Source organism: Schistocerca piceifrons, chromosome 4 (genome assembly GCF_021461385.2).
Source record: "Schistocerca piceifrons isolate TAMUIC-IGC-003096 chromosome 4, iqSchPice1.1, whole genome shotgun sequence".
In the NCBI taxonomy this organism is placed as follows: Eukaryota; Metazoa; Arthropoda; class Insecta; order Orthoptera; family Acrididae; genus Schistocerca; species Schistocerca piceifrons.
The window spans coordinates 146,276,680-146,297,227 of NC_060141.1; the positions used below are offsets into that span (position 1 = coordinate 146,276,680).

At 38.5% G+C, this 20,548-nt stretch overlaps 1 protein-coding gene across 1 annotated transcript in view; it reads right to left on the reverse strand.

Annotated features, from left to right (window-relative positions):
• LOC124795683 (longitudinals lacking protein, isoforms H/M/V-like) overlaps positions 1 to 20,548 on the reverse strand; it is a 320,009-nt gene that overhangs the window by 197,591 nt on the left and 101,870 nt on the right. The window lies entirely within an intron of this gene.

The window sequence follows — 20,548 nt, forward strand, 5'->3', positions numbered from 1 at the left end:
AACTGTATTCCTGATATTTTATTCAGTTTATTAGTTCTGTGATATTTTTTACCAAATTAAGCTCTCTCATTCTTTAGCTGAGTAGCACCACCAGTTTCTTTATAAAATAGAGATTTTTTAATGTCATTAATCAATCATGTTACTGGTATATGCATATCCTCACAGGTTATAAGCTTTCATACAAGAAGAGAGGAAGAAAGCCATTGATACAAACAAATTCCTATTAACCTTCAATTGTAATTCATTTTAAGCATAATAATTCCATATTCGCTATGCAGTTTTACTTAGGCAGAGGCTCAGTTTGGAATATCAGAGAAAAAAAACTGGCACTTTATGTATCAGTAAAGGTGAATATTTTTAAAAAATATACCAATATGCGAGTACAGTTGCAAAGCTTCTAAAATTAATGGAAAAGTTTGTTCCGTAATTTTCAAAACTCCACTGGCCTACTTGGCAACGCATAACAATTTTGTACACAGCCAGCTATTGATTTCACTGGATTTTCCCACCAGGATCTACATATTTATTTATTTATATCTAAAAACACAGATGATGTGACTTACCGAACGAAAGTGCTGGCAGGTCAATAGACACACAAACAAACACAAACATACACACGAAATTCAAGCTTTCGCAACAAACTGTTGCCTCATCAGGAAACAGGGAAGGAGAGGGAAAGACGAAAGGATGTGGGTTTTAAGGGAGAGGGTAAGGAGTCATTCCAATCCCGGGAGCAGAAAGACTTACCTTAGGGGGAAAAAAGGACGGGTATACACTCGCGCACACACACACATATCCATCCGCACATACACAGACACAAGCAGACATTTTTTGCGTAAATGTCTGCTTGTGTCTGTGTATGTGCAGATGGATATGTGTGTGTGTGTGCGCGCGCGAGTGTATACCTGTCCTTTTTTCCCCCTAAGGTAAGTCTTTCTGCTCCCGGGATTGGAATGACTCCTTACCCTCTCCCTTAAAGCCCACATCCTTTCGTCTTTCCCTCTCCTTCCCTCTTTCCTGATGAGGCAACAGTTTGTTGTGAAAGCTTGAATTTCGTGTGTATGTTTGTGTTTGTTTGTGTGTCTATCGACCTGCCAGCACTTTCGTTCGGTAAGTCACATCATCTGTGTTTTTAGATATATTTTTCCCACGTGGAATGTTTCCCTCTATTATATTTATTTATTTATTTTTACATGGGGAATTCCAGTTCAACATAGGTTCTAAACCATGATGTGGCATGGTATTTTCACATGTAGAGAAAAAGACTGAATGGATGTCTCAGAAATATTACATCAACCTGGTAAAAAGAAGTGATCAAAAGGATGATATCACTATAGAAGGAGGAGATCTGAATGAACAAGCAAGTCTTGACAGGCATATCAGAAGATCAATTGAATGTTTGAACTGCATCTGCTTCTACACAGGTCAAACAGCTAGATTATTCAATTTTGTACACGCCTTTACAGAGTAGCGAGTTGCTTGTGTTGCTGCTATGAGATAATTTCTGCTCTATCTTGTTCTCAGTGTGAAATATATGTTAATGCCTTTATGGTAAAGGATGTTGGCAATACCACACGAAATATTTTCCAGAAAATGGATTGTTTGAAAGGTCTTACCCCATGAATTTCTGTGCTGTGGATGCTTTGTTATTACTGAGTGTTTCGATGTGTGTACAATGGAGCTGCTATTGACATTTCTAATGGCTGGTTTAGTGTCTCCAATTCTTATTTAAATTTAACTTCAGATAGTGATGGTTAGACTACTATGTTAATCATGTACTTAAATGTTGGCATTTTGTGTACTTTGAGGATCATAGTGTGTTTTGTGGTGGGTTTCAGATAAACTTTAAATCGGCATTAATTACTCTGGTAAGGTCTAAGACATTTACACTGTCATATATATATATATATATATATATATATATATATATATATATATATATATATATATATATATATATATATATATATATATATATATATATATATATATGCCATAACAACCGTAACAAATCTCCCTAATGATGGAGGTATACAATCATCATAAATGTGTATTGGGGAAAAAATAAATGTGACTGGTTATAGTAATCAGTATTTTCAAATTAAAACTGGTACTTGTTGAAGTACTGTTGTCTATAGCTGATGTACAATGATAACAAATTTGAGACAAATATTTTATTGCGGAAAAATATTTGACAAAATTCACAGAAATACATTTATGGACGGAGGCAATTTACACAATTTTTGGTCAAGAGATCAGTTTGTCGGTTTGTGGGAGGGGACCAAACAATGAAGTCACTGGTCCCATCAGATTGGGGAAGGAAATCAGCTATGCCTTTTCAAAGGAACCATCCTGGCATATGCCTGAAGTGATTTAGGAAAATCATGGAAAAACTAAATCAGGATTGTTGGACATGTGTTTGAACTTCATCCTCATGAATGTGCGTCCAGTGTGCTAACCACTATGCCACCTCATTCGGTTTATGGTCAACAGATGATGGCATTCCTGTCTCTTATAGTTTGTTATATTTCACTTCACTCCACAACATACTCATATGGAATACAACAGAAATCAACTAATACTAGTATGAAGTATCCCTCACCATGCAACGTACATATGTACATATACATTTTAAATCATAATGACACACTTCAAGCCAAAGTTATGGAAACAATTACTTGAAGCAACAGGGTGGGACCAATTTTAATTTCAATGTATTAACCCTGAGGGTACAATGGAGGAACTGTGAAAACCACGCACAGCATATTGTAATAAGCCATACAACTATAGGCTAAAAGATTACCAGTGTTTGAAAAGTAAGGGACCATCTGAATCAAGATAGCACTGGGATGACATGTAGCAAAGTTCTTCTATGACAAAATCCTGAGGACACATTCATTGAATGAGTGAAATTTCACTGGGAAAAAAAAGGGGGGGGGGGATGAAAGCAGCACCTTAATAGACTACAGAACTGAAAATGAAAGGAAGAAAGCAGACAAAAGTAAGGGGAAAAACAGACAATAGACTGATAGAGCCAAATGTGTATGTCTTGACTGAACCTGAGTACAAGGCAAGTGTGTTAGCCACTAAGCCGCTTTGGCACAGCAGTTCACACGACTGCTCGAATTAGCGTGGCATGCCTCCCTTCTTGATCCAACTTCTCACTGCCGCATCAGTCTACTTTAAATTTACTCTTACAGATGAAGAGAATTGCCAATGCTCTCCCTGTTCTGCAATAGTACCCCAGCATTAAACATGAATCGCTGAGCCAAGGCGGCTTAGTGACTAACGCACCTGCCTAGAAATCAGGATACCCAGATGCATTTCCCAGCCTTTATATAAATTTTCACTCACTGTTTCAGTCTGTATACATAAAATCATATATGTATGAGACATGTAAAATATCTGAAATTGTGTCATTTCATCAACGCTCACTATGTCTATTCAAAATTCAAACACTTTGCAGCTGGTCTCAGGAAGTCTGCAAGGAACTACAGCATGTAGTAAGTACGTAAGTAAATTTTAAGGTTGACAGTACCAGACATTAACTACACTGTGTAGACTTATGTCACAGCAGCAGAACTGGACAAATTTTTCCTTGAATTTTATTACTCTAAATGCCCCGTCGACATAAGGGATTATATAAAGCATTGTACAAGGGTCCTCGATTTCAGTTTTTGCTTATTTTGCTCACTCGCTTTGTTAACTCACTCGATTCTGAATTGCACTAGCTTTGATCTGATATTAATTTAGCTGAGTGTTTACCTTTAGTTCTTATGTGTAGAATAAATGTTTAATCAGATTCCGGGAATAATTAGATTTATAGGAATTATATAAAAGTACTATGTTAACAGACAATACTTGTTTTTGTTTTTCCATCATAACTAACGATTAGTCACAATAATGACCAAATGTAAGTGGTATGTGTCAATTACTTCGAAAATATATTGTTAAACTAATTTTTTATTTCATTTAAAGAGCCAACCCATTTCTTACAAGATTAATAATTGTGGAATAATTAAATAACAAAGCTTTCTTTTAGTTCGCATAATTTTCATATCCCATTTCACACACAGCTATCTTTTGTCTTTACGTCATGGTAGATCCTGCAATCATTTTTATGTAACAAAGTTCGATTATAAATCAAATACTACACTCCTGGAAATGGAAAAAAGAACACATTGACACCGGTGTGTCAGACCCACCATACTTGCTCCGGACACTGCGAGAGGGCTGTACAAGCAATGATCACACGCACGGCACAGTGGACACACCAGGAACCGCGGTGTTGGCCGTCGAATGGCGCTAGCTGCGCAGCATTTGTGCACCGCCGCCGTCAGTGTCAGCCAGTTTGCCGTGGCATACGGAGCTCCATCGCAGTCTTTAACATTGGTAGCATGCCGCGACAGCGTGGACGTGAACCGTATGTGCAGTTGACGGACTGTGAGCGAGGGCGTATAGTGGGCATGCGGGAGGCCGGGTGGACGTACCGCCGAATTGCTCAACACGTGGGGCGTGAGGTCTCCACAGTACATCGATGTTGTCGCCAGTGGTCGGCGGAAGGTGCACGTGCCCGTAGAACTGGGACCGGACCGCAGCGATGCACGGATGCACGCCAAGACCGTAGGATCCTACGCAGTGCTGTAGGGGACCGCACCGCCACTTCCCAGCAAATTAGGGACACTGTTGCTCCTGGGGTATCGGCGAGGACCATTCGCAACCGTCTCCATGAAGCTGGGCTACGGTCCCGCACACCGTTAGGCCGTCTTCCGCTCACGCCCCAACATCGTGCAGCCCGCCTCCAGTGGTGTCGCGACAGGCGTGAATGGAGGGACGAATGGAGACGTGTCGTCTTCAGCGATGAGAGTCGCTTCTGCCTTGGTGCCAATGATGGTCGTATGCGTGTTTGGCGCCGTGCAGGTGAGCGCCACAATCAGGACTGCATACGACCGAGGCACACAGGGCCAACACCCGGCATCATGGTGTGGGGAGCGATCTCCTACACTGGCCGTACACCACTGGTGATCGTCGAGGGGACACTGAATAGTGCACGGTACATCCAAACCGTCATCAAACCCATCGTTCTACCATTCCTAGACCGGCAAGGGAACTTGCTGTTCCAACAGGACAATGCACGTCCGCATGTATCCCGTGCCACCCAACGTGCTCTAGAAGGTGTAAGTCAACTACCCTGGCCAGCAAGATCTCCGGATCTGTCCCCCATTGAGCATGTTTGGGACTGGATGAAGCGTCGTCTCACGCGGTCTGCACATGCAGCACGAACGCTGGTCCAACTGAGGCGCCAGGTGGAAATGGCATGGCAAGCCGTTCCACAGGACTACATCCAGCATTTCTACGATCGTCTCCATGGGAGAATAGCAGCCTGCATTGCTGCGAAAGGTGGATATACACTGTACTAGTGCCGACATTGTGCATGCTCTGTTGCCTGTGTCTATGTGCCTGTGGTTCTGTCAGTGTGATCATGTGATGTATCTGACCCCAGGAATGTGTCAATAAAGTTTCCCCTTCCTGGGACAATGAATTCACGGTGTTCTTATTTCAATTTCCAGGAGTGTATTTTCTGAAAGGAAAGAGCATTAAATTTCATGGTCAATGTACAGATTACCAAAAGAACTGCCTCCCAAGCTAATTGTGGGTCACAGCTATTTTAAAGTTGCTACTGAAATTGTTTAATAATTTAAGAACACATTCATAATAGAATCAAAGAAACTACATTTCATGAAAAGAAGCCCCAGTTTTCTTTAATGTTGCAATCAATGTTAATTACTTCTAGTCAGAATTTAAATAAAGTTAATACTTTCATTCCTCAATTATTTTACGTAAATTTAATTCATTAATGGGAGGTGGTGATGTTAAAGGCTTGAAGCATGTTTTAATTTTGTGTCTACTGCTCTGCCACTGTCATCAACTGCCTGTTACAAGCTTAGCTGACCAATATCACTTCTAGCACTGCATGAGACCTGTCCCAAGAACAAAGGGCAGTAAATGACAATCATGATCATATAAAACTCATAATTGTATAGCATGCCTCTATTAAATACATATGTTTTGTAATTTAGTAGAAGCTACTTGTTGACAACATTTTTGATTAATGATTCTGTTTGGCACATGTCGCATCAGGAAAATGCTCAAGGGTGGAATGATAAGAGTCCAAGCAAATCCAGGAAATAGCGACTATACAAAGGACAGCACAATGAATAAATCATCATATTTATCATGTCACTAATAACTAAACCCTATTTGTAATAACACATCCTGGTAACAATCATTTCTGCTGTAATGAGATCTAGCAACATGAGAGCCCAGGCTACAGCACTTCCTTCACCGTAAATCTTCAGATCAACACTATCATATTATGCAGTAATACAGCGTAAAAATACCTCAAACAAAGTCCTTTCTTTGTAGGAAGCAAAATGGATAATGAAAACTGACTGTAAAAATAACAGTGCAGTTAAGTAGAAACAGAAAGACAAGACAACAAAAGCATCATTTGACTGATCCTGATTAAAGAAGTGGTAAAAACAGGAATAGATGAAATTACTAGCACAAAATAAAATCAGTAGTTGAAAAGCATGGACTTTCAACTAAAATTTTTAACTCGGATAGGTCAATAAGGCACTCATCATGTGGGGAAAATGGTGACATATGAACATAAAAGTGTAGTGCAACTCTGGTTCTGAAGCAGTGGTGTACATCTACAAAAATGTTCAACAGATGTCTTGTTTCTGTAAACAGCTTATCAAACATCAGAACCCTGAACCTCAATCTTTAGAAATGGAACCCTTATAGGATCATTTTGTTGTTTGTCTGTCTATCTACCCAACTGTTAAGAACCTTTTTTTCTCAACAATGGGTAGACATATGAAGTCCAACCAAATTTATAGAACAATGGGAAATCTATGGTGGAATAATGAGTCTGGCCCTGGCAGCCTGAGATATGTGTGTGTGTGTGTGTGTGTGTGTGTGTGTGTGTGTGTGTGTGTGTGTGTGTGCATTATCCTTGTTTTGCTTTTGTTGATGTTCATCTTATATCCCCCTTTCAAGACACTGTCCATTCCATTCAACTGCTCTTCCAAGTCCTTTGCTGTCTCTGACAGAATCACAATGTCATCGGCGAACCTCAAAGTTTTTATTTCTTCTCCCTGAATTTTAATACCTACTCCGAATTTTTCTTTTGTTTCCTTTACTGCTTGCTCAATATACAGATTGAACAACATCGGGGAGAGGCTACAACCCTGTCTTACTCCCTTCCCAACCACTGCTTCCCTTTCATGTCCCTCGACTCTTATAACTGCCATCTGCTTTCTGTACAAATTGTAAACAGCCCTTCGCTCCCTGTATTTTACCCCTGCCACCTTCAGAATTTGAAAGAGAGTATTCCAGTCAACATTGTCAAAAGCTTTCTCTAAGTCTACAAATGCTAGAAACGTAGGTTTGCCTTTCCTTAATCTTTCTTCTAAGATAAGTCGTAAGGTCAGTATTGCCTCACGTGTTCCAGTGTTTCTACGGAATCCAAACTGATCTTCCCCGAGGTTGGCTTCTACTAGTTTTTCCATTCGTCTGTAAAGAATTCGTGTTAGTATTTTGCAGCTGTGACTTATTAAGTTGATAGTTCGGTAATTTTCACATCTGTCAACACCTGCTTTCTTTGGGATTGGAATTATTATATTCTTCTTGAAGTCTGAGGGTATTTCGCCTGTTTCATACATCTTGCTCACCAGATGGTAGAGTTTTGTCAGGACTGGCTCTCCCACGGCTGTCAGTAGTTCCAATCGAATATTGTCTACTCCGGGGGCCTTGTTTCGACTCAGGTTTTTCAGTGCTCTGTCAAACTCTTCACGCAGTATCATATCTCCCATTTCATCTTCATCTATATCCTCTTCCATTTCCATAATATTGTCCTCAAGTACATCGCCCTTGTATAGACCCTCTATATAATCCTTCCACCTTTCTGCTTTCCCTTCTTTGCTTAGAACTGGGTTTCCATCTGAGCTCTTGATATTCATACAAGTCGTTCTCTTATCTCCAAAGGTCTCTTTAATTTTCCTGTAGGCGGTATCTATCTTACCCCTAGTGAGATAGGACTCTACATCCTTACATTTGTCCTCTAGCCATCCCTGCTTAGCCATTTTGCACTTCCTGTCGATCTCATTTTTGAGACGTTTGTATTCCTTTTTGCCTGTTTCACTTACTGCATTTTTATATTTTCTCCTTTCATCAATTAAATTCAATATTTCTTCTGTTACCCAAGGATTTCTACTAGCCCTCGTCTTTTTACCTACTTGATCCTCTGCTGCCTTCACTACTTCATCCCTCAAAGCTACCCATTCTTCTTCTACTGTATTTATTTCCCCCATTCCTGTCAATTGCTCCCTTATGCTCTCCCTGAATCTCTGTACATTCTCTGGTTCTTTCAGTTTATCCAGGTCCCATCTCCTTAAATTCCCACCTTTTTGCAGTTTCTTCAGTTTTAATCTACAGGTCATAACCAATAGATTGTGGTCAGAGTCCACATCTGCTCCTGGAAATGTCTTACAATTTAAAACCTGGTTCCTAAATCTCTGTCTTACCATTATATAATCTATCTGATACTTTTTAGTATCTCCAGGGTTCTTCCATGTATACAACCTTCTTTCATGATTCTTAAACCAAGTGTTAGTTATGATTATGTTGTGCTCTGTGCAAAATTCTACCAGGCGGCTTCCTCTTTCATTTCTGTCCCCCAATCCATATTCACCTACTATGTTTCCTTCTCTCTCTTTTCCTACACTCGAATTCCAGTCACCCATGACTATTAAATTTTCGTCTCATTGTAAGTATATCACATAAAAATATCTTTTGCCATTTGAATGTACACTACATTTATCATCTGTCAAAAGCATAACAGACAAACATTATTGCACACAAACATATAATGTAAGTTATAGTCATGTTTTAGTAAGTAAACAAAAATGTTTTAATACATCTTCTCTCTCTTCCTACATGAACCGAAGTCCCCTGGTCATTTCTTTTTGTTTGTCTGGAACTACTGTAGAGATTTTCACTTGATAACAGACAAAAATCATTGAGATTCTCGATTCCCTGTACAGATGAATTGTATATGCATACATCATTACGTTTGTGTGGAACCCTCAGTGTATGAGTCCTACTTGCATGTTGCCTGTTTTCTAATTTACAGTATGTTTTCTCATTCTGGGTTTAGCTGATGAATAGGTATTTGTACACAATATTTTGATGAATGAATTATTCAGTTGCTTCAGGTGCTGCAGGCAGGAGTCTTACTCGTTTTCACTGTGTGAATTCCACCCAGTTCTCAAAATATTCTAGAGTCGACAAAGTGACTAGAAACTTAAAACTTAACAGTAGATCAGAAAAGGTAAAGTGTAGTTTCTACAGGGGGGTTGATAACAACAGATGTCACAGAGCTATAAGATTTGGCTCAGTTACTTCCTAGTCTCCGAAGTGTGCGAAGCATGCCGGAGCGAAAATGTTTTCCGTGCTTCTGCCGACAGCCACGATACTGTGTTGTCAAATTGGATAACATTAAACAAATCTGTTACAGAAATTTCGATTTCATCCATGAGGTTTACAAGAACAAATCCACGTTTAGAAAACATGTTTATGAATGAAGTAAATAATTCAATAAATGAGTCAGGAAGAGTCAAAGATCAACAATACCCTGGATGTCTCCTTACATCTTCAGCAATGTATTATGTCAAATTTAGGACACCTACACTGCAACTGCTGATGAAGTGTTCAGCTGACAGCACAAGATTTAAATTCAGTGAAACCCACTGTGCATTCAATTGTTACCAATGATATGAAAATTTAAAAGGTGTGAGCAAAGTTGATGTCTAAAGTTTTGTCAGACAAGCAGAAGGAATAAGACATGATAATTTGCTGTTGCCAAGTACTGAAACAAGAGCATAAGCTTGCCCAACCAATGCCAATTTGAATAAAATCCATCTAGGTGTTAAGCCATGTCATTATAATGCTGCTGCATAATACCAAGAATCATCTTATTCAAACAACTGATATATTTGCAGAGCAAACATTTTGGACAGTGTGATAATCAGGAACAAAACTTGGATTTTTAAGTATGATCCAGGGAAGAAAGGTAAGCTGTGAGCAGCAAACACTTCTCCCCAACCAAAACAACCAAAAAGGTTCACATGAGCTAATAAAGGGCACAGTAGACATGAAGGTGTGTTCCACTATGGATTATGATTGCAAAAAAAATATTGAAAGGAAAATTATACGCGAAAGAGCATAAACTTAGAGGATCAGGGCTCGTCACATATGCGGGAAGATCAGTAATATCTGGACACTTTCAATGAAGTGTCTGAACATCTGTGGAGAAATGGCAGCCCATTAAGTCATATTTTGAAGAATATTAGCTAACACCAACACTTATGGGACAAATCCTATGCTATTAACCAAAATATGCTTAATGAGTTACTTCAAGCAACAAATCAGATAAGGTAGTAGACAATTACACACCTTATTAAACAGGGAACACTTTCTTCAAGTTCCTATTTGGTATTTTCGTCAAGCTCTATCAAGCACTGACATAAAATTCAGTTGGTGTTAATTACACACCTTTAAATCACAGCATGCAGCCCTACACTTATACTTTCACAAACTGTTACGCAAGTGACTTTTTCCATGTGACTACACTTACTTTGTGTTTAATGTGCAATACGTAACTACCAACTATGGAGTTGGTTACAGACAACTTATGGAAAGAAGTCTGGTTAACAATAACAGAAAGGCAACAGTTAGTTTGAGGAAAGCACACAAATAGATAAAGCTTACATGGATATAGTTTGCAACACAGTAAATCACATTACAATTCTGGATGTTGCTGTTATATAAACGAAACTGCTCTATAACTGTCTGTTTTGTATGCTTTTGGTACAACAGTTCATCAAACAACAGTGTTTTCCATGTTATAATTGTTCTATGAAGGCAACCTATTATCTGGAAATATATTATTCTTAATTTAAGATGCTATTCTAGAACTGAACCTAAGATGGGGGGGGGGGGGGGGGGGGGTGGCGGCGGCATGTATTTCAAACCTCTGAAGCCCTGACATTAAAATCTTAAATAATATCAAATAGGATGATTTCTGGTTATGTTATAATGAGAAATGACATAAAAAAAAGGGACAACCAGCACTTGAGAAGAACAACAAGAACGAGACAAGAAGTTTTGAAAAGGTTCTCAGCTGAAGAAAAATATAAATAAGAACATACAAGAATTTAAAACAAAAGTTTACAGCTTACTCACTGGATGTCACTTCTAGATTATTCAGTTTTAAAGCTACTGTGCATGAATACCTTGGCAAAATGCAAGCTATATTATCATCTCAACCATTCATGTCAACAAGAATGACTGATGTAACAACAAGAAAGATTGATATGTTTGGAAGAAAGCAAAGTAAAACTTTTTTTCATACTCACCATTTTCATTGTGAAACCATGTTCAAGATTAAATGTGACACTTGCTGTTATATTACATTTGCATGCAAGTCTAATATTTCATTTTTGAATAGTAGGCTTTTCAATAAAATGATGAAAGTATTTTGTACTTGGCTTAACTGAAAGTATTTTTAATTTATTGTCTAAAACTATGACAACACAGGTTTGTTGTGCCATTCTGTCTGAAAAAATACGTCATTCAAATTATTCAATAATTTCACAGCTAATAAATCTGTAAAGTATGCTTCAGTTAATAGGTTGCATGATTCATTAATCAAGTTTTTATAAAGAACAATGATCCAGGGAGGTATGTGAGTAAAAGAATAATAAATTAGATAGATTAAATCTACTCATCAAGTGGCAGCAGAACAAGCACATAAAGAAGCTTATACCTATGCAACCTTTCAGAGCCAGTGGCTCCTCCTCCTGGCAGAAGGGGAAAGAAGAAGGGTGCAGAATAAGGACTGGAGGGTTTAGGAAAAGGGATATGTTTCAGAAAAGTCACCCAGAACCACCGGTGTAGGGGACTTACCAGACAGAGAAGGAGAGACTGATTGTTGGGGGATTGCATCAGAGAAGATTTGAAAAGCCGAGAGCTTGAAGGTGGAAGACAGGGTAATATGCAAGACAGGGATTACTGCTAAAACATCATGTATGAGTTAATAAGAGTAAAAAGCTGAGCGCGTTGTAGGAGGGGGACATCGAAAAACAGATAGGTTAGAAAATGAAAGATGTAGAAAACTAAGACGGAGTGAAGAAAGGAGTAGCTACTGTGAAGAAATGCTGAGACTCAGAAATTAACGTAAATTAAGGACAGGCAGGTGGTAAGAACCAAGGACATGTTGCAGTGCTAGTTCCCATCTGTGGAGTTCTGAGGAACTGGTGTCTAGGGGAAAATCCAGAAACACGTACTTACGTCACGACTGTCATGTTTTCTGCAACAGAATATTGTATGTTGCCAGTATATAGCCTCCACCTATACTCATACGTCCTAACTGATAATTTAGTGGTACTCATGCTGATCTAAAAGGTCAAACAGTGTTTACATAACAGCTGATACATGACATGTCGTTTCACAGGTGACTCTCCCTTTGACAGTATATGTTTTGTTACTTACAGGGCTGGTGTAGGTAGAGTTAGGAGCATGCATAGGCCAAGTCTTGCAGTGAGGACTGTCACAGGGGGAGGAGCCATGGGGTAGGAAGATGGGTGCAGAAAGAGCATTGCACCTGACATAGATATGGCAGAGGTTGGGAAGGCGACGAAAAGCTGTTATGAGTGTCGTGGCAAAATCTCAAGACAGAATGAATCTCAAGACAGAATGAATCTCATTTCAGGGCATGATTTTAGGAAGTCATAGCCTCATCGAAGTAGATCACTAATGTGTTTCAGACCAGGATAATATTGAGTGAAAAGTAGTGTGCTCTGAAGTTGATTTTTGGGCTGGATCAGTAGTACCAGGATTGGATGTGATGGCCCAGGAGATCTGCTTTTGAACTAGACTGGTGAGGTAATCATGACCAGTGAAGGCTGAGGTAAGAGTGGTGTATTGCTGTGGAGTCTGCATCCAAACAAATATGTCTGCCTCGAACCCAAGACTGTATGGGAGGGAACGTTTGACATGGAAAGGATTGCAAAATGTTAAGTACTGTTGTTTGTCAGTAGGTTTAAAGTGGACAGAAGGGGCCTTCAGTGAAGAAGAGATCAACATAAAGGAAAGTGGCATGGGATTTGTAGTAGGACCATATGAAATTTAATTGGGAGAAGGTATTTAAAGATTCCAGAAATTTTAACATATCAGCCTCACCATGAGTCCATATGGCAAAGATGTCATGAATTTATGTAAACCAAACCAGGGGCTGAACACTTATGGACCCCAGGAAAGCCCCCTGCAAGCAATACATGAAAAGGTTGGCACAGGAAGTAGCTGTCCTGGTTCCCATGGCTGTACCTCTGATCTGTTTGCATATCTGCCCCTCAAAGGTGAATTAGTTGTTGGTAAGTATCAAGTTGATTAAGGTGAGCAGGGGGATGTCTTAGGCTTGGAAACAGGTGTGGCTGACTGAGGAAATGTTCAGTGGCAAACAGACCATGTACATGGGAGATGTTAGTAAAGAGGGAGGTTTGGTTTAGATACATTGATGACATCTTTGCCATATGGACTCACGGTGAGGCTGATCTGTTAAAATTCCTGGAATCTCTAAATACCTTCTCCCAATTAAATTTCACATGGTCCTCTTCCGAATCCCATGCCACTTTCCTTGATGTTGATATTGTCCTCACTGAAGGTGAGCTACATACTTCTGTCCAGATTAAACCTTCTAACAAACAACAGTACTTACATCTTGACAGTTCCCATCCTTTCATGTCAAACATCCTCCCCCCCCTCCCCCCCCCCCCCCCTGCCCACACACACACACACACAGCCTTGGCATTCAAGGCAAATATATTTGTTTGGATGCAGACACTTTAAGCCTAGATCAAAAGCAGATTTCCTGGGCCATCATCACATCCAATCCTGGTATTGCTGATCCCTCCAAAAAAACAACTTCGGAACACACCACACTTGTCACTCATTATTACCCTGGTTTGGAATGTATTTATCAGCTTCTTCGACAACACCATAACTTCTTGAAATTAGGCCCTGAAATGAGATCAGTTCTGTTTGAGATTTTGTCCACCACACCTAGAATAGCTTTTCGTCGCCATCTCAATCTCCACAATACCCTTGTGAGGACCTATGTTCTTTCTCCGCTCATCTCCCTATCCTTTGGCTCCTATCCATGTGAACATCCCCGCTGCAAGACTTGTCTTACTCTCCCTTCTACCACCACCTACACCAGCCCTGTAAGTGGCAAAACATATACTATCAATGTGAAATGACACATAATATATCAGCTGTTATGTAAACACTGTTTGGCCTTTTAGATCGCCATGACTACTACCACATTATCAGTTATGATGAATGGGTATCAGCAGAGGGTGTATACTGGCAACACACAATATCCTTTTGCAGAGCATGCTCTACAACATGACACTCGTGACCTCTGTACCTGTTTCATCACATGCACCATCTGGATTCTTCTCGTAGACACCAATTTCTCAGAACTCCGGGGTGGGAACTAGTGCTACAACATGTCTTTGGTTCTCACCACTTGCCTGGCCTTAATTCACATTAATTTCTGAGTCTCAGCATTTCTACACAGTAACTACTACTTTCTTTACTCCGTTTTAGTTTTTTACATCTTTCATTTTCTGACGTGTCTATTTTTCACTGTCCCCCTTCCACATCTGCTACATGCAACACACTTAGCTTTTCACTCTTATTAATTCCTGCACGATGTTTTAGCAATAATCTCTGTCTTGCATATTAACCTGGCTTCCACCGTTAATCTCCCAATCACATCATACTGTCAAATACTGATTATTTTTCTTGATATAACAGAATAATGAGAGTTTCTTGTAATGATGCAGGGAATGATACTAACAGTAGTGAAGATGTGTGTGAAGAATGATCAATTCCAACTTCTAGTGCAAAAAGAAGCTTCGTTGGTCAAAATCATATTGTTCACACTATCTTTCCAATTATGTGCTTGGCCATGAAGACATTTCTAAAATAACTAATTATGAGACAATGTCAGAAAATTAGCTTCATACAGTTATGTCAGGTAGAGATTTTAGTACACTGCAATAATGTGTATAAACAAACTGTGATACTTGATATCTATCATATTTACACCAAAAGTCTGGTCCCCACTGATGTAATCCACACACAGGTTAAAGACTGGCAGGCAAAGTATACTGTTTTCTACTCTGAATCACACGATGCTATTGCCACATACAGCAAAGGAAATATTATAAGTTGTATGTGCTCTGGAAATTAGATGACCAGCACTATGTCATTCAAAGACAATTAGAGAAACATGAATGCTGAGAGGAAATGGTAAAATTTGAAAACTCCAGCTACACAAAGGACAAAAGCTACAAGAAGAAACATAGATGAGTTGTATACACCTCGATCAAAATGCTAAAGTGATTGACATTTGAGCATGGGAGAGGGCAATGTTGTCAGTTCACATCTGTCATTGTACACATAATATAGCTGCTGCAGAACAGCTGGGCATATCTGTTCTGGTTTCATTCACATATTGTCTGTTATCATGCAGCACTAGTTTTTTAGCAGGGTGGCAATAGTTTAATCACTTTCTGGTACACTTTCGCAACTTGTTTAGGACATTCTGTAACAAAAAATAAACAAGTTGCATAAGGAAACAATGCAACAATGAAAATGAATCGTAACTGTTATGTTATTGGCCACAAGTGTCATCAGCATCTAACTTTGGCAACTAACACGTGAGGTAGCAGAATGATATGACAATGGTGAACAGAATAGAGGCATGAACAAACTCGGGTCTCTGGTTGGCTGTTGCTATGGCAACTGTCCTGTAAACAACTATCTGTCAATCACTTTGTTATTCTGATTCAGGTGTAGTGACTTAGGAAGACCTTCCTATGGTCTGAGACTTGATTAAACTACTGATGAAACTTCAAAACACCACATCCCACAAATATACCTTTTTGCCACACAAGGAACATTTTCAAGTGAACTATTTGAGACAAAGAACCAAAATGTTCAGTATTGGTCCAGCTTACTAATTTGCAAATTTTATCAAATTTTATTATAGTCCTTTTATAAATATGTCAAAAAATATATCAGTCCCACAGAGCTCAGTGGAAGTGTTCTTTTAATATTTGCAGATATGAAAACAAAAACAAAAAGAAAATCTCCAGAATAATTGCCAACGTGTTTAAATTCATTTGGCAAAATATGTCTAGCAAAATTGCCTTTATGGTACATGTAGTGCACGAGAAAATGTTCCTTAAATTTAAAACAACACATACACAGGAGGGTCCAGGCCCCCTGAAATGCTGTCTTACGATAATGTGTGGCAGTGAGAGGGTAATGCGCAGAGCACTATTATTGATTTTGTAATGAATGACTTTGAGCTCATATTCTGGTTATATCGCATGATGAAGATCAACGTGTTGTACCTCACCAGAATCTTCGAAATGTCTTCTTTTATTTAGTGTATGAATATTACATTTTAGTTGAAAGGGGGGCTCTGTGCGCAGTAATATTTATGAGAAAGCATATGTCTTTAAGCATTTTTTGGTAAATGTCAACTTTGAAGGATTGGAAAAGTCAATCCCTCATTAGGAGAAACATTTCCTTTTCACAATTTACAGATGCAACATTGTTACATTTGCAGGTGGATTTTTGTTATTTTCTGATTAATAATTTAATCACTATAATGCCAAACATAAGATGCTGAAATTGAACTTACTGTTGTAACTACTGGGCAGAGAAAGCATGGATATAAAATTGAAACTTTTGCTGGTTACATTGCATATCATTATTAATGAATACTCCCTATGTTTGTCAGTTAAGAGTTTGTAAAGTAACTGCATAAGCAGCTGCAATATATGCGAGGCTCTGGTAGAGCACAATTGTCACATCAGTGCGCTACCACTGTTGTAATGCACGATAAGAACATTCACCAGTGAAGAATGCGAACTTCGTAGTCGCACTTCCACACAGCATTGCCGCATTCAGTTGTTGTGAGCAGAGGGCAATAATGTTTTAAACAGCAAGTGAATGCTCGATATATAACCAGCTCTCAATATGAAATGTAATGTACATTTTAACAGTAAATGAAAAATCTATTAGGTGGAATACATTTTGCAAGAAAGAATGATGAAAAAAGGGCAACCTATCTTAATCACTTTCACTGCTGCTGATGCCTTGCTGCTGCTATTGCATTCGTCTACTTGGCACGGCAGCGGTACTTTTGCTATTTCAAGACAGTGGGCTCTTTGTGTGCAACTGTTGCGAAGTTTGTGTACACGACTCACTGAATTCCTCCAGACACTCTGGGGAACACTCTCCAAAGCAAAGAAACTGTAAAGTATCATTTATCTTAAAATTCTTGTCCTCCTTTCCTACCGTGTTCCTGTCAAATATCCAAGTAAACTCAATGGTGCCAAATTTTCAGTGCGCCATTGGCAATCACGGATGTTTAATTTTCTTGACCACTGAGCACAATACATATTCCAAAACTATTCTTGTGAGCTGAAGAGCAGTCATCCATGTTCCAGTAGGACAGCTTTAGTAAATTCCTCTTATGATGTGGCATTACACGGAAGCTCTGCATTACTGCTTTCCATTCATTCAATGATGGAATCCTTTGTAGTACTGGATTTATCATCATATGATATGGAGCTTAATTTAAAACAACTTCAGATCTTGTTTGGTAATTTTTCAAAACACAATCCAACATTTTGGTCAAATCCATCTTCATTCCCAATGTGGCACATCATAATCCTTTTTCTGCAACTCAAGAACTGGAAAGTGTTTTGAATTCCTCCTTTGCAGTCAATTCCACTCTTTCACACTTCCTCTGTGATTATCATATATGTCTTTTTATACATAAGGTATCTTTGTTCCTGCCATTCAAATTTTCTGGGATGATTTACACCACACCAACTCCCATCAGTGTAATAAACAGTCCATCCAGTGTTTCACACGTATCTTATTTCCCACAAGAATTCTTCTCTTTGCCCTGCTACTCTGTTATTTTCCATCAGCAAAGGTATTTTGTTGAACCTCTTGTATCTGAAGACCAATTTTAGATTAGCATGTTAAAGGGTTGTCTCACTCATTTCATGAAAACCTTCCACTTCAGTTTTCAACTTTTTCAATACAGCTGCTAACGTTGTAAATTATTTCTCCACATAGAAGTTGTGGGTTTTCCTTCTTACGACTCCTTCTGTAAACTTTCCAATGCAAACTTCTGTTGCCTGCCAGAACTCCTTTTTGATGATATAGGACACACAGTTTCCCCATATTATCTCTAAATTCACTTCGTCTACCTTTTTTATGGCAGTATTTTTTATGACAGTATACACGTGACATGTGATGCGTTACGACAGTGAAAGGAACCTGTGACCACTGGAGACAGTGCCACAGGTTCCTCTAGAAACTCTTAACACACACACACACACACACACACACGTAAATCATCTTATGGTGGTTTAAACCTTTGAAATACTTTATGGAGACAAATAACGTGACTGGCAATAATAAACTTGTTGTTTCATTTAATGTCAATAACAGTTACGGTAAAGCTTAACCTAAAGTGTTCACATTTAAAGTCATCTACTTTCATCGCATTTGGTGTCATGAACTTTCACTAACACCACGACATTCACAAGTTCTCCACACTGGCAGTGACATGGAACTGCCCATACCTTGTTCTTTTTATGTTTCTATGTAAGTATGCACACAGATCACCATAAACTTTCCACAACTATGTAAAAGATGCACGTTTTCACACGAGTGCAAGGCAACTAATTATGTTAAAATGATTGTCTCACACAAGTACACAACAACGAATGGGAGCAAGATTGTTCCCCTTCTGATGAAAAGCCCCAATGTAAACACTGCAACAATGAACAAAGAATTGAACATACTGTTCTGAGGACTGGCAACATAACACAAGCAAGCGTGCAGTGCATAAAGACGAATCGGCAAATAAATTAAAGATGTGATACTAGCATTTTATGTACATTTATAGGCATAAAAATATAACAGCTGTGAAAGGCAACAACAGAGCTTGCATTTACACTTTGTGTTTTGTAGCAGCCCTTTTTCTGTTTTCACTTTTTCGTCTAATAGGTGAAAGTTTGATTTTATTTTTTACACATTGACTGTCATTGAAGGGTTTTACTTTTATTTAATATTGTCCCGGCTAAGTATCAATTTGATTACTTTTAAAACCCTATGTTAAACATGGGTCACTACACGTATTGTCTTCCCAACTCTTGAGAGAAAAAATCTTTAGTAGCTTTACTACAAATGTTTACAGACGACAATACTTTAACCTTTCGTTCAATTGTTTTAGTTACGAATCGCTAGTTTGTTCTTGGCATAGATCACATAACCTTAACGTTTATTAACCTAAGTTAAATTAATGTTCAAGACTTGTATTATGTTTCAAATTAACAATGTCAGTTTATTGACAAGAATTATTAATAAATAGGTTCACTCATACAATCTCACTCAAAGAAGTTCTTTAATTAGATGTCTAAGTAGGATTCCCACTAGCATCAGAGATGTTAGATAATATCCTGTCACTTTCGGTAAATAAGTTATTTCTATTTAATATCCGCAAACTGTCATTAACTATGATCACTAGTCGCGTAAAGTTAAAGTTTCCTACTATCACAATTCAAAGTCCGAATGCAGTTAAAATTCTCAATTCAGTAAAGTGTTTAAATATTCACACAAATTGACATTAAAGCCAGAGAGATTACTATTCACCTTCCTGTTTATCTATTAAGTCCCATAGTGCTCAGAGCCATTTGAACCTGTTTATCTAATCTGATAAATGTCCAAATTAAAGTCTTGACTTGACAATCCTTAAAAACAATCTCGTCCGTCACGGTCTATTCTTGATCCCCGTTTAATTAAGTCCCAATTGTTGTTCTCTAAAGCTGTATGTCCTAAATAACTTCTGATCTAGAACAGACTAGAGACTGGAGTATCGTAATTACAACGTATGGCTATTTATACTTTAATAAACACTATCTTTGGTGTCTCAGACCTATGTTCTATGACTATAACATTGATTTTCTTACGTATTGGAATAACTAATATTTTAATACTTTCTACTGTTTCCCCCCCTTCCCATGTTTCTAAAATTTATAGTTAAATTTTCCTTTTCTTTTCTTTTGCTTTCTATACTAGATATTTCCCTGTATTTGTTTTTTTATTTATTTTTCATAATTACTACTTGTGGAGGGACTTGGGTCATTTTGTGAATTGATACTTTAAGGACATGGGAGCTAATCTGGGAGCTATTTTTGTTTTTTCAACACCGAGAGGCGCTGTAGGTGTTACAGTTAGCTCGTATGCATCACCATTTGGCAAACTGTGGTACTTTACATCAACCATTATCACGACAAAATGGCAAATGGAAAGTGATGAA